Source organism: Arvicanthis niloticus, chromosome 4 (genome assembly GCF_011762505.2).
Source record: "Arvicanthis niloticus isolate mArvNil1 chromosome 4, mArvNil1.pat.X, whole genome shotgun sequence".
Taxonomy (NCBI): domain Eukaryota; kingdom Metazoa; phylum Chordata; class Mammalia; order Rodentia; family Muridae; genus Arvicanthis; species Arvicanthis niloticus.
This window is the reverse complement of record NC_047661.1, coordinates 34,391,965-34,404,245: the sequence shown is the minus strand read 5'-3', so window position 1 is coordinate 34,404,245 and position 12,281 is coordinate 34,391,965. Positions and strand designations below refer to the sequence as shown.

The 12,281-nt window shown below is 40.1% G+C and overlaps 1 non-coding gene across 1 annotated transcript; it reads left to right on the top strand.

The window, feature by feature from the left end:
• The first annotated feature begins 737 nt into the window (after window positions 1–737).
• On the top strand, window positions 738–869 carry LOC117708013 (small nucleolar RNA SNORA17). The gene has a single exon (XR_004606749.1). It is a non-coding gene; the product is annotated as a small nucleolar RNA SNORA17 (small nucleolar RNA).
• Window positions 870–12,281: the final 11,412 nt, after the last annotated feature.

Here is a 12,281-nt window from a genome sequence, read left to right as displayed (position 1 = left end):
GCCTCCAAAGGATTAGTTTAGGACAATTTCAAGAGAGGCAGCAAGGTCAGTAGTTACTGTACAGAATTTGATAGAAGGCAGAGCCGGTCTACTGTGAAGTGTTTAACTTGGAGCCTCAGTTTTCTCATCTTTAAATGTGTTGGGACTAGACATACTTCTAGCTGCAAAGACTTCGGTGATACATTTCCTGTTTATTAATGATATCAAGTATGGTAAACACTTAACAGCTGTTGTTATCATCAGGGATTATTCAAGGATGTGCTTGATTTTGTAGGTTCACATTAGGCTGGCAGAAGGAGTTTATGCATTTGGGACTCAGGTGTGGGAATGAGATCTGCCAACCCTGTTTATCTCCACTGAACCTCCAGGTTTGGTGACTTGGTACCAGGAAGCCTTCTATCCCACGGGCATTGCCTTTTATGTAACTCACCTTGATTCTATGGATGCCTTCCTGCCCTTTGTGTTTGTAGAGGATTCCAAGAATGAAGTCCCAAGCCCATGCTCTCATTTGAACCCTCTGGATAGCTTCCATTGCCTATCTAGTTTCTGTAAACATAAACTTTTTTTTTTTTGGGGGGGGGGGAGCCTTCAAGGATCCTATCTCTGGTTTAGTAAAACCAAGTTGGGCTTTGATGTTAGACCAGCTCTTGTTTATACATCACTGGTCACGAGGATTTGGCCTTGGTATATATTTAAATGACCAGAGCCTTGTTCTCATGTGTAGAATGGAGATTAGCCCTGCCCCTAGAGGCATTGCAGGTGTGACTGCCGCATCACATGTGCATCAGTAGATGGCAGAGAAGAAAGAAGCTACATCTACACAGTGTTCTGACCAGTGAACATCTAGTAATAATTAGTAGCCTAACACGTCCTGAAAAAAAAGTAAGCTTGAGATGACCACCAGCCCACCACCATGCAAGTCTGGGGGGGGGTACCGACCATGCCCAAGATGACCTTTGTTCAGTGCCATAATACATGGGTGTAGCATAGCACTTCTGAGACCACTCCTGAGATAACCCTAGACACTCAGAGACTCTGGGTGCCACTAAGAGGAGTAAGTAAGAGGTGGAAAAATGAAAGAGAATGAGAAACACAAGGATGTGGGCACAATGAAGAGAGAAAGAACTAGAGACTTGAGGGTAGTGAGGAACACCCTGATGTGAGTGGCTGGCAATGCCAACAGGGGTCATGACTAGGTCCTTGGCCCTGAAGCAGCAGAGGTCTGTTACCTTCAAAAGCCAGGTAGACTTGCCTGGTTTGGTCTGCTGCCCTGGGGACATGTTGATGTCTGAGGGCTATGCAGAACTGGCTCCACCCCTCTCCAGGGCATCCTGGGAGAGCCTGCCCTGGGTATGTGAAAACAGAAGAGCTTATCCTGTCCCTAACCAGCCACAGTATTCTAGAAACAGACCCTGCACACTGTGAGTTGTGTATGAGTGAGCCAGCCCCAAGGGTTGAGAGCTTGGGGATAGCTGGCCCTGTCACTCATCTCTTGTGTGTTGGCATGGATGAGGGAGAAATACCTTCCCTCTGCTCCTTGCAGTATTTAGGAGACCAGGCCCAGAATCTTGCTTGATGCAGGCAGCATGGTAGAGCTTACCCTGGTGGTGGTGGCATGGGTGAGCTATCCCTGAGGTTGTGAGTGTAGGAGAGATGGCCCTGTAATCTGTATACTGTGGCACACACTATGGCACATTACAGCTTCCACAATGAGGTTTTTTCCCCTCTGTTGTAGGGGAGGTTGAAAGGATGGAGGGTGAGTATGAGGGGATGGGGATTGAATGCATGATGTAAAATTCACATTAAAAAGTTTAGAAAATGAGTGAAGATTATAATACTTGTCTGTGAGTTCACATAAGCCTGACAATCAGTTTCTTTTCCTTTCTTTTCTTTAATTTTTTTTTTCATGAGACAGGCTTTCACTGTATAGCCTTGGCTGTCCTAAAACTCACTAAGTAGACCAGACTAGACTCAAACTCATAGAGATCATCCCGCCTCCGCCTCCGCCTCCGCCTCCGCCTCCGCCTCCGCCTCCGCCTCCGCCTCCGCCTCCGCCTCCGCCTCCGCCTCCGCCTCCGCCTCCGCCTCCGCCTCCGCCTCCGCCTTGGGAATGTTGGGATGAAAGGCTCACACACCAAATTTTTAAAAATTTCTTTGGATTACTTTTCCCTTCATAGTCTGTGCTGTTGGTGTTCTTTCTCTGTACATCTAAATATTCATGAGATGTGCAATATTCTTTGTCTAGGGCTGAAGATGGATAACTGCTAGCTCCAGACTTCTCAGTTCTAGAAAGAGATGGAAGCTTTTGAGTCTCTATTGGATGCCAGACAGGTTGTGTTTGCTTGGGGTGTCCTTGAAGGCCACTTGGAAGCTGCAGCTCTCTGTACTTGTCTCCAGAGCTTCTTCACTTCATGCCTTTTTACTGCCAAAACTGCCCTTGAAATGGAATGTTTTCTTTTGTCTTTTTGTCTAGTCACTGCCAATTTTAACCCGGATTCACTCAATGGACACATTACTCTCTGTTCACTTTTTCTTGTATTTTTTGTACCTGATGCCCAGCTGCTGGGATTCTTTTCCTTGTTCAGTCTCAATTTCTCTTCATCCAAACTCAGACATGCAAGAACCTTGTACTTTATTCCAGTTTTACTTCCAGCTGGACCACATCTGGTTCCTCACATTGCTTCACATCCTACAACCTTGGCCTTACTCCGAGCTTATCAATTTTTGAAGGACTCATATGCCTTAGTTCATGAGAAAATAGACTATAGTTAAGTGAAGCACAGGTCATACTGTTGAATATTTATGCATTTAGCCATTTTAATGCCATTGCTATCCCTGCAGAGGAACAAATGCCCTTAAAAGATAACTTGACAGAAAACTTTAAATTAACCAAAAAATATTCAGCGATCTTGCATAATGAAACAATCCAATCTAGCTACATGTTACTTATGAGAGACAGAGAATGGAGAAATAGAATCAACTTAAAGTACATTTTCTCTTAAATTTACCTTTGTAGGAGTCTGTTTTCAACCCTATCTCTGTTTATTTGGAGGGAAGCGTAGAGCCACTGAAGCAAACATTGCTTTATATACTCAGTGATAGTGGATCGATGGTGAGGCTGGTATACTGAGCAAAAAGACTTCAAGATGCTGCTGCTGTTTTCTTTTACTGTTCAGTCAACAGGAAAGAAAGAACTCAGAGAAAAGAAATAAAATACAAAGAGAGGTATTTTTATCTCCTAATTTCAGCTTTCATTCTTCTACAACCACAAAGGTGCGACTGTATAACCATCATCCTCACAGGCTGCTCTAAAATTAGAACAGACAAAGCATCTAACACATTATTTTTAAACAAAGAAGAAGCCACAACTTCTAGTGTTAAAAATTAAATTAATTCATGTATCGAGCATATGTGTGGGGAGGTGTTTGTGCATGAATGTACACCATGTATGTGGAAGTCAGAGGACAATTTATGAAAGTGTTCTTTCCCCACCACGTGGGGTTCAGGAATTGAACTCAAGGCTGTGAGGCTTGGTGGCAAGAAATTTTACCCCCTGGTCCATCTTGCCAGCCTGCAAGTGCTTCTTAAATGAAACTCTGCCAAGTTGTTCATACTATTTGACTGCTATTAGTATTTGGGTATTCTCCAGTCTTTTAAACTATTTTTTGTTCTGATTCTTAAATTGGGGTTCTTATGGAAATCATATTTTCACATATTACATATGTGGAAGTATAATTAAATATGAATAATAATAGCCTTTGTTTTTAAAAAATCGACTTGAATTATTTCTCCCTTTTGATTGGGATGTTTGAGCCATTTACATTTAATGTGATTATTGATATCATTGTCTTAAGATGTATTGTAAGAATGTAATTTCAGGTCTCAGCTTGAATATAAGAATTTCAGGTCTCAGCTTGAACTATCCTTAAGTTTGAGTTTTGGTTTATTAGCTGCCCCTGAGGCCCATCCCGGGAGGAGCACATTCCAAAGACTCAAACAAACATTCCAAGAAGAAGGGCCCAAGATAAGAGCTTATCAGGGAAGCTGAGCCCTTAACACAGGACATCTGTGTAAACAGAAGTCACTTAAGCTGACCCTCTTTGTTGTAAAGATAAGGTGCAACACTGAGTTACCTAGAAACTGGGCCTGGGAATGGCTGTTTGAATTCCTTTATGATTATTGTAATTAACTGTCCTTGTGAACTCTGTATGGTATATAAGCTGCTTTTAGCTTCAGCGTGGAGTTCCTCTTACCTGCAAGTAGGGGAGCCCCAGTATACTGGTTATCATCTTATCATCAATACATCTTATGTGATTGCATCGAATCTGCTGTCCGTGAGTATTTCTGAGGGAGCTCGTCCACTGGTTTGGATCTTTAGGTCCAACACTACCACCTCCCTGTATGTGTTTTCTCTTAGTGCCATGAGCTCGTTGGTCTGTCTTTCTTTCTTTCTTTCTTTCTTTCTTTCTTTCTTTCTTTCTTTCTTTCTTTCTTTCTTTCACTCTTTCTTTCTTTCTTTCACATTGTTTGTAATGACCTGGTTTCACTTTGACTTCTTGTTTGGATTGCCAGGTCTCATTGTTTTTTTGAATTTTCAGTGTTTGTTGCATTGTTCACAATATGCATATCAGCCTTGCTTCTTGTCACTGAATACCACATTACTTTATGCATGTATATATGTATTTATAAGTGTAAAGAAAACATACTGCTTCTTTCTCTAGCCTTCTGGCCTCTGTACAGGTCAGGTTCTCCAGTGTCACAAAACTGTAAAGCATTGTTACCATTTCAACTTGAACCAGATTTGAAGACCACTTCAGAACTAAGATGAGAGCCTTTATACTTCCCTATACACATCTGATTTCTGAAACTAGTTATCTTTCCTTTGTATAGATCTGTGTCTTTATTGAATGTTCGTTTCCTTCAGCCTAAGCAACATTCTTTAATATTTCTTGTAGACCAGGTCTGAAAAAAATTTTTTTAAGAAAGATTTTAATTAAGTTAATTCACTACTTAACTAAATTGTGTGTGCGTGTTTGTGTGTGTGAATGCAAGACTCTGTGCGTGCACATGTGGGTGCTCACAGAAGCAAGAAGAAAGCATTGGATTTCCTGTAGCTGAAGTTACAGGAGGCTGTGAGCTTCATGATGCAGGTTTGGGGAACTAAACTCTAGTCCTGTGAAAGAGGAGCAAGCATGATTTAACTGCTGAGCTATCTCTTCAGCCTTTTGAAAATTCTTTATTTTATCTTCATCTTTCGAGTATGAAATTCTAGATAGAATTCTATTCATCTTTTGGTATTTCATTATATCCATCTGTTATCTTCTGGCTATATGTTGTCAAAGGGAAGCTTCTTTACAAGGTGAAGCTCCTTGTGTTCTTATTTTTCTTCTCTCTATAATACTTTTCTATACTGATTTTAAGGATTGTTTTTCTTCATAGCTGGCTTTAAGTAATTTAATGCAGTGCATCTTTGTGTATCTATGTTTTAAGGTTCAGGGCTTATATAACTTCTTCGATTTATAGATTTATATTTTTTAATCAAGTGTTGAATAAATTCAACAATTATTTTGTTTTTCTATTTTCTTTCTCATTTCAGTTGGATACCAATTGAGTAGAATCCTTCTAAAGCTTATTGTTTTCATGTGCATTACAAAATTACCTTTCTCTCTGGATTACGTTCAGTGTTCTATCCAGTTATCTTCACATGTATTCTTTTTCTTCTGTCTAACTTGCTGCTAATTGTATTTAATGTGTTCTTAATCTTAGTCATATTTTTTATCTCTGGCATGTTATTTTGTGTTTTAAATAAAAATTTTGTATGTTTATTAAAATGTATAGTTTTCCTCTAGCTATTTGAAATATGGGATAGACTCATAATAATAATTTTAATGTGCTCATTAGCAAACCTCCAAACTCTATTATTTCTAGGTTAATTTTTTCTATTTTTTTTCTTTTTCATTGTAGATCATTGATTTAGTTACTGCTCTATTGCTGTGAAGAGATACTGTGACCATGGCTACTTATAAAAGAAACCATTTAATTGGGAGATTTATTACAGTTTTAGAGAGTTTGTTCATGCCCATTATGAAATCCAGCAGGTAGACATGGTGGTGAAGCAGTATTGAAAGGTTACCTCCTGGTCCAAAGGTAGGAGAAAGAAAGAGAGTGAGACAGGGCCTTTCCTGGGCTTTTGAAACCTCAAAGCCCACCCCAATGACATACCTCCTCCAATAAGCCCACACCTCCTAATCCTTCCTAAACAGTTCAACCAACTGGAACCAAATATTCAAATGTATAAACCTATGGCAATCATTCTCATTCAAATCGCCAAATCATATCTCCTCTGTTAGTACCTGGTACATTTTCTTATTATATACAAATAGTAATGACTAAGGGGCAGGCTAAGCACAGTGAAGCACTACCAGCAAAGTTCCTGTCTTGTGTCCAGGGCATTATGATTGGTTATGTATAGGACAGCACAGTCATCTGAGTTGGGTCATTTCTAAGCACCATGTTTTCAGGTTTATTTGCATTAATCTCAGTAAACGCCATTAGTTAGAGAGGTGGATCTTCTAGATCTTGGGTTTGGCCTTGTATCAATGCTTAATCACATTCTCTTTGTCCTATAGCTTGGTACAGATGAGCATGAGGGTTTGGACTGTGTGAGCTGTAGAGACTGGGTACCCTGGGGCTTTCCAAAGGCACCCTGCATGGCTTTAAGAACGAGCCCAAGGACTGAGATGGGACTTTTCCTGGAAAGGACTGTTCCTAAGACCTTTTATGGCAACTCATAGCAGTAACAGGCTGTATACCCAAGGAGGATCATGTTTAGTAAATTTTTTAATAGATGGGAGACATTATGATTTATCTTGTTGGTTCTGGATACATACTCTGCATCTCTTTTTAAAATGCAATCCAATCATTTGAACAGAGTTCACTCTTTTCACATGTGTTGAGCTTTGTTAGAACCAGAGCTGTGTTTAAAACTCCCCTCTCCTTAACAGTCCTTCAAGATCCTCCTTGGTGCAGCTCACATTTTAGTGAGATTCTGCTGGCTGTGGGAAAGACATTAGTGCTTATCTGTGGGTCCCAAAAGACATTGTTTTGGATTCCTTGAGGATTTTTTTTTTCTTTAGCCTCAAATAGTTTTCTGATTCATAGGTGACCAATCCTATTTGGAAAATCCAAATGATGTGGTCTTCTGATGTTGCTAGGGGTCCTGATCCTGAGACTAGCAGTCCATCTATCCTGGACTCAGAGGTCCATTCCTCAATACAAAGGTCTTCCTGGCGTCTCCTCCCTGGCTGGCCTCCTGGATTCACTCTTTTGTCTGTTAGGTGAGGTATTGAGGGCTTCTTTTATTTTCCTTATCCCTAGATTCATGCATTACTTCAGGATGTGTCTTATTTTTCATGTAGTTTTCTGTTTTTTCCCCTACCCCATTGTTTCAAATAAGAGAGTAAATCAGTTCCCTAACACCTTATCATAACTGTGAGAAGAAATACCTGTTATCTTGGTTTGATTTAAAGCATTCCAGCCTGCACAGTGCATTTCTATAAGTGGAAAAGTTTTTTCTTGCTTTTGTATGAACATTTTGACTCTGGTCAAGTTTCTCCATTATCTGGGCTCCCATCTGTTAATCTGTCGTCTATTGACGAGTACACAGTAGCTTGTCTCCCATCAATTTACAGCTCAGCTCTGGAAAGCAGAAATTTCCATGATAAGTTTATCCTTCAGTGTTTGTAAATAGATACTAAATACAAATAAACACCAACAGGCAGTGATTTAACAGTCTTTGAAAGCAGACTTTCGTGAGCACAAGGTACAATAGTACACATAAAAACCGCACTAGACTTAGACTCTTGTATTTTGAGAATTGTATAATTTTGTTTTTATGACATAGTCATGGTGGGACAATCAAATTTAGAATTACTGCCTTTAAGTGGTCTTGTTGAGTAATTCTTTGGAAGGGAGCCCTTTGTGTTCAGTGTAAGTAGACTATTAAAGGGTTCCACCATAATGAAAGAAAAGATTTAAAGTTATAAGTATTTACTTGAATAATTAGTTTTGGAAATAAAAGCCACAGAACCCAGCTGCAAGTAAATTCTTTAATGAGTTATGGGTTTCTCAACATTCGTAAAGGTTTCTGAGTCTTCTTTCTCTCCTTGTGAATGTACATTTACATGTTCATGTGTGTTTATCTGTCCTTATGTGTACATGGTGTGCATGTGGTGTTAAGACCAGAAAGGCTGTTCTGTTCGGCTGGCACACTCTCTTTTACCCCCTTTTATAGAAAGCTTTATCCTTTAGCGCATCAGGAAGCAAGCTCCTGGCATGGTAGAGTTCAGACACACATCTCTGTGTCTGTTGAACTCCAAGCATGCTTGCTTCTGTTCCTTCCTCTTTAAGGGACAGAGACAGATGGAAAACATTTTGAAAAATTTTTATTATCTCATATCACAACCCACTTTATTGAAACACAGTTTTAAAAAGTCTCCCTTTTAAAATAAGTCCTGTGGGACCAATGTCTTAATTGATTTTTATACATGAATTTGCATACATGTATATGCATGTATATTTTAAATTCAGGTCAATAGTCATAATGAAGCAGTCTCTTTTCTAATTATAAGTTAACATTGCGTGTTGTGCAGGCTCATGGATAGTATTTATGGTTGGTTAAAATGATCACAAATTATTTGCAAGCCCCCTTGTGAGTAGGTTGTATGTATTTGCTGCTTGTCTGCCTCTAGGCAGGCCTGTGGCTTCTTTTGATTGACGCAATGAAGTAGAAGTTTTACCATGAGGTTTCAGCCAGGCTTCAAGAAGCTTTGAAACATTTGCTTTGATCTTTCAGAGCCCTGCCTATTGAGGGTATGAGAGACAGGTGGAGAAAGACCCCAACACTGTGCTGATCCCACCTGTTCAGTGTACCCCCGTTGCAGTTCTAGACTTAGGAGTGAAGCCAGGGAGTGCCATCCAGAAAGTGATCTTTTATTAAGGCACAAGCAAATCACCGCTTTAAATAAGTAAACTTTGTGTTTAGCGTCTTACCTAGCAAGAGGAAACTGAATACAGTATAGGGTAATTGTCCTCCTCTGCGATGCCTTTCTGTAGCTTTCCTTTCTTTTAACTTAATAATTGTTTTAAGATTTATTTTACTTGTAATTCTCTCTTCTCTCTCTCTTCCTCCATTTCCCTTCCCCTTCCCTCTTCCCCTTCTTTTTTCCCTCCCCCCTCCCCCCCACCCCTGTGTGTGTTCAAGTGAGTTTCTGTATCTGCCTGTGTGGTGATATGTTTACAGGAGTGAGGACACCTGTGGAGGCCAGAGGTACCCTGGAAGTGGGGTTCCAGGTGATTGCAAGCTGGCTGAAGTGGACGCTGGGAACTGAATTTGGGTCCTCAACAAGAACACTACCTCCTCTTAAGCGCTGAGCCATCTTTGTAGACCCTCTGGGTGTCTTGTAGCCCAGCCAGTGATAACTATGAACTTCTGAGCTTCTGTCTCCTCCTCCTAAGCTCTGGGATTATAGGCAGGCACCCCTGTCTTAGTCAGTGTTATATTACTGTGAAGAGACACCATGACCATGGCAACTCTTACAAAACAAAGTATTTAATTGGGACTGTCTTTGAGTTCCCGAAGCTTAGTCTATTATCATCATGGCAGGGAGCGTGAGTTCTGTATCTGAATCCAAAGACATCAGGAAAGAGAGCCCCTGAGCTTAGAATGGGCTTTTTGAAACCTCAATGCCCACTCCCCCAGTGATGTACTTCCTCCAACAAGGCCATATCTCCTTATCCTTTCAAATAATGCTACTCCCTGGTGACCAAGTATCAAAATCTATGAGTCTATGGGGGCCATTCTCATTCAAACCACCACAAACACCAAATTCAATTCATATGGCACTGTGAATTGAATGCAGGGGCTGAGTTGTACTTGAGTAGAGAAGCACTCTGTTGACTGAGGTACATCCCCAGCCCCTGTCTTTCCTTCCGATTGGCTTTTCTGACTCATCCATTTTTTCTTTTCTGAGCCCTTCAAAAGTCTTCTGAATTTGGTGTTAATGACTTCATTTGTTATTAGTTATTCCTAATCTGTAAACCTAAAGTCAGAAATGCTGCAAAAAAAAAAAAAAAAAATCCACTTTTTTGAGTACTGACTGGTTGCTGCAATTGGAAATTTCCGCACCTGACCTCACATGCTAAGCTGGTGTTAAAATACAAAGAAGCCCAAAATATTGAACAAAATTATCTCCAGGATCTGCTTCAAAGGTGACTATAAACCATAAGTGAGCTTCATGTTTAGACTTGGGTTCTATCTCTCAGACATCTCATTAAGTATATACAAATATTCCAAACAGCTCTTGTCCCATGCATTCTGGAGAAAAGATACTCAACACATGCTTTATATGGACAATGTCTTCTTGAAAGCAGTGTTTTTTTTTTTTGTTTTTTTTTTTTTTTGAGTCTCCTAGCACACTTACATAAACAGATGGTGGTTATACTCCATGTTAAGCTGATGAAGCAATGCAGTGCATTGTTATAATACCTTTCTTTGCAGTACCTTGTTGCCTTTGTAGACATGATCTCACCGTTCCTCTGATTGTACAGTCAGATAGACAAAGTAGGATGAGCAAACTATCTGCATAGGAATTCTGGCTCTGACTTGACCTTCCTCTACTGCTGGAAAACTTCTGTGTGTGATGTCAGTGACCCATGTGGGTAATCATCACAAAGTCGTATCAAAGTGCTTTACTTGGTTTTCATAAAACTAAGGCAATCCAAGGGCTTCAGCTGTATTTCTGAAGGATTGTATTAAGACTCAAATTACAAATCTCCACTTCTTCTCTAAGCTAGTCCTACCATGTTTCTTCTTCATTTTTACTATTTTAAATTAATAGTCTCTCTCTTTCTGTCTGTCTGTCTGTCTCTGTCTCTGTCTCTGTCTCTGTCTCTCTCTGTCTCTCTCTCTCTCTCTCTCTCTCTCTCTCTCTCTCTCTCTCTCTCTCTGTGTGTGTGTGTGTGTGTGTATGTGTGTGTGTGTGTGTTTGTAGGGGTTTGTGCATGTTACTGAGTGCAGTGGCCCTGGAGGCCAGAAGAAGGAGTCAGATGCCTTGAACCTCGAGCTACAAGGGTGAAGTGTACAACAGGGTTTATGGAAACCAAACTCGGGTCCTCTGCAAAAAGCAGCATGGACTCTTAACTACTGAGCCATCTCTCTAGCCTCAAATTCTTATACTTTAGAATCTAAAAGTAACTATTTCCACAGGTTTTGTGAAATGACTAGCTATGAGGCTTTATTTTGCCTTAAAAAAATTTTGGACCTGACATATTTGTTAACAAGTTTTTGTTTCTTGTGTTTGGAACATCTAGTTCTTGATTTGTAAAATGTTTTGTTGTAGCCCCCGTGGCACCACAGAGCACACTGCCTTCACATTTCTGAGCTCAAATACAAAGTTGTTGACTCTGGGACCTAGGAACAGAGAGAACTATGATGGCACTGGGTTCTGGTCCAGGCTCTATGACCATCAGAACTGTATAAAATTTGGGTTGAGGTTCTGCCCCCTTCTCTTCCCCTCCCTCTTCCCCTCTCTCTTCCTTCTGTTCATTCTCTCTGCTGGAAAGGAGTACACAGCTTTCTTCAGCCTTGGAAGAACCATAACCTGTTGCTTGCCCTTGCTTCCCCAAGCTTTGAATCAATATCTCATGAGCTTGGATTTTATGATATTTCTCTACTTCTGCTTCAGTTTGATCAGGAATTATAGCCCATAGCATCACTCCCCAAACCCAAATATACAATTTCTTTCAAAAGAACAATCCATTGAAGGGCACATAGGAACCAAAAGTCAATTTTCAGGAACAACCAATGTTATTGTATCAGGGAGGAAATTGTTATATGTATTTATCACCACACTATATTTCATTAGAATTATATGAGTGTTTTCCACACAGAGTTACCTGGATCCTACACCAGACAAAGCCAATAGGAATTTTGGTAGGTAATGACCAGAAAACTGTATTTAGTTAAAAGTATTTTTTGTTTGTTATTTGTAGATGCATTGAAGTTTGAGAAATATCAGTAGATGAGATTTTGGAAATGTCGTGTTCTTTTAATGACGAAGGTATCGAAACAGATAGAAACCATGAAACTGAAAACCAAGCACAACTCCAACCTGCTGGTCACGTGGTCAGCACAGTGTGATTAATTGCAGGCTGGAAAGGGTTATGGCGTTGTTTTCTTTTTCTTTTTCTTATTTCTCTTTTCTTTTGAGAAGGGATGTGTG